The 3,113-nt window shown below is 41.3% G+C and overlaps 1 non-coding gene across 1 annotated transcript; it reads right to left on the bottom strand.

The window, feature by feature from the left end:
- Positions 1–2,413: 2,413 nt before the first annotated feature.
- LOC120360577 (small nucleolar RNA SNORA40) lies at positions 2,414–2,537 on the bottom strand. The gene has a single exon (XR_005577040.1). It is a non-coding gene; the product is annotated as a small nucleolar RNA SNORA40 (small nucleolar RNA).
- Positions 2,538–3,113: the final 576 nt, after the last annotated feature.

Below are 3,113 nucleotides of genomic sequence, written 5' to 3'. Positions count from 1 at the left end.
CCTACAGAAAAGTGCCAGGCACATCACAGGTGCAGGGAAATAACAGTTCCTTTCCTCGTCTCCTCTGGACCCCACGAGACAGCTCCCTGAAGGCTGATCGTCTCTCTCCCACTAAATCGGGATAGAGAAGAGGGTTTTCTCCCTGTGGGAAGTAAGCCCTGGGGGGTAAAGCGTGGAGGGAAGAAATCCAGCAGGAAGCAATAGTCGGGTATTTGGGGTCTTTAGATAAGCAGGGCCAGGCAGCTGGACCCCATCCTGAGAATGAACTGTCGTGGGAGCTGCAGGTGGGCACAGCCGCCCCAGCCCTCCTGGAGGTGCTTCCTGCCCACGGCTGGTTGGTCCCCCAAGTGCAGGCAGCACAGTGAAACCAGACACAGCACAGTTTCAAGTATGCAACTGCCAGGTATGACAATCACAAGTCACAGCTGGCAGGTGGATCAGTGTGGTGACTGCTCATGTTTTCTGTTCTCTCAATTTTGTTCTTGTTTTCAAAAAGTAGCCCAGCACATTTAAGGTTCACACAATCTGTGTAACTTCGATTGCAAATACCAGGACCGCATCTCAATAAGCAAAACAAGGAATTTATTTTCTAAGAATCCTAAGACACGTAGAACAACCAAGGCTCAAGGATGTGGCTAGAGCAAGAGACTCAAATGCCACCTATTATTTTGTTCTGTTTATCTCTGCCTATCTCTTCGTGACTGCAGTCCCGCTTAGTGGTAACATGACTGGCCATAGCTTCCCCTATGAGAGGGAGTCTGACCTTGATTTTCTCGAGGCCCCGTTAAAAATTCCTGGGGAAGAGGTTCATTGATTCAGCATGAGTCAGAGACCATCCCTGGATTAGCTGAAGTCAGTGGAGTGGGGACATGCAAGAATCAGGACACTCTTGCCTTACTGCTGAAAGCAGGCTGGGTGGACCGTTCTACGGATGTCCACAGCTTATATCTAACAAGGATATTAGATGTTTTGTGAGGGTTGGTAGCCACCTAGGGGCTGATGTCACTTCTTCAGCAGGGCACAACCCACATCTTTAGATGGCTGGAAAAAGAGCCTGGCTAGGAGGCTTCCCCAGGGGGAAGGGAAGTGAGGGGCTCCCGGTGCACGGGTAGCCTCCCCTTCAGGCATCTTTCTACTCCTGTCCCTCCCTGTGTCCCACTCTCACACCCCACTCTGTGGTGGCAGGTATCTCTGTGGGTCGTCCTGGCAGAGTAAGCAGCAACACATGGGTGGGTGCTAGCATTTCAGATACTTTGGCTGGCAGAGTTCTTTCCCTGCTGTACCCTTCCCATGCCCCTCTTCCTCCTCTCCCAGTAGGTCCTTCCTTGTGGAAAAATAGCTCTTCGAGTAGTAGAAACGGATCTTGGTTCTAAAGGCAAAAGGGGCAGAAGGGAGGTTCACTGGAATGATTCTGGGGTATCTCATAACCCAAGGAGGTTGTGCGAAGGTCAGAGCAGGGCAGCTCTAGGGCCTCCGTGGTGGGAGTTCATGGATTTCATGGCTTTCATGGTGCTGCTGATCACATGACTCAGCTTTCACTGAGTCAGGCCCCCAGCTGCTCAGAGCTATGCTCCACCTTCCTGGGGAGGGAGTTGAGGGGCCTCACTTTGGTCAATCGTGTACCCTGGATCAGCCAACTAGTGAGATGTCTGGCATATTAGATACCTGGAGTGAATAATTTTGTAACACCCCCCCCCCAACAAAGTTATTTTCAATAATAATCATAAAATACAGTTAATATTAATGATGATGATGCCAGGAAAGAAATGCAAACAGTGAAAAAAATTTATTAACTGTCTATATACAGTCATATTAATAATATATACATAATAAGATACAAAATATGTATTACAGTATAATAAAGGGAAAAGTAATAAAATAACACTTTTATTACATTTTCCTTGGAAAAAAGAAAAATAAATTTAGACTTGCATATTGGTCTGTCCCACTAATGAATGATAACAATATATCACAATTTTCATTTTCAGGCTGTAACTATAGCAAACTTGCAAATAATTTCATCAAAATTAGTCTTTGCTCCCCTTTGCTGATGTTCCTGGTTAAAAAAAAATAATAAGCTTTGCATATTTATACTCAATAGTCAATATAACAAGGTGTACCACTCTATCTTTGCTCATACTTTTAATTAATTTTAATTTTTAAAAATTTATTTCATATGAAGTAACATACGAATAAATAGAAAAAGTTTTAAACACAAGGATAGAGACTTTGGCAGAAACTCACGAAAATCTCATTTCACAAAAATTTCAAGAAATTACAATGCCATCCATGTTTTCATGTCTTAGGAAGTAATTCTAGTAGCTTTCAAATGCTGACACAGTTAATAAATTTCTTAAGAAAAGTAGAAAATTCATCATTTTATGTGATAATATCATAATGATAATTAAATCATAGTATCTCTTCTTGTATGTATCAAAATTCATACTGAACAGTGAATTCTGGGTTGCAAAAGAGGATTTATTTTTTGCACCAATCTGTAAGTCTTTGTCCACAAGTTAAACAAAAACAAAAACGCAGTCATCATATGTGTTCATTATTTTTAGTTAAAAGTTCCAAATTTTTTTTTCTACAAAAATCAGAATTACAAACAACTTAACAGCAACCTCTCCCCAACCAAATTATCCCATTAAAAATGGGCAAAAGACCCGAGCAGACATTTCTCAAAGGAAGACATACAAATGGTCAACAGGTATTTGAAAAAATGTTCAACCTCACTAATCCTCAGGGAAATCCAAATCAAAACCACAATGAGAAATTATCTCACCTCAGTTAGAATGGCTATTATAAAAAAAAAAAAAGACAAAAAGTAGCAAATACAGATGAGGATGCAGAGAAAAGGGAACTCTTATACACTGTGGGTAGAAATGTAAATTAGTATAGTCACTATGGAAAACAGTATAGAGTTTTCTCAAAAAAACTAAAAATAGTACTACCATACAATCCAGCATTCCCACTACCGGGTATGTATTTGAACAAAGGCAAATCCAAAAGTAAGTATGTCAAAAGGATACCGGCACCCCATGTGCACTATTCAGGAATCAACCTAAGTGTTCATTGATGAATAGATAGGTAAAGAAAACGTGGTGTAGATA

The sequence above is a fragment of the Saimiri boliviensis genome, chromosome 11 (assembly GCF_048565385.1).
Source record: "Saimiri boliviensis isolate mSaiBol1 chromosome 11, mSaiBol1.pri, whole genome shotgun sequence".
Taxonomy (NCBI): Eukaryota; Metazoa; Chordata; class Mammalia; order Primates; family Cebidae; genus Saimiri; species Saimiri boliviensis.
This window is presented reverse-complemented; position numbering and strand designations above follow the sequence as displayed.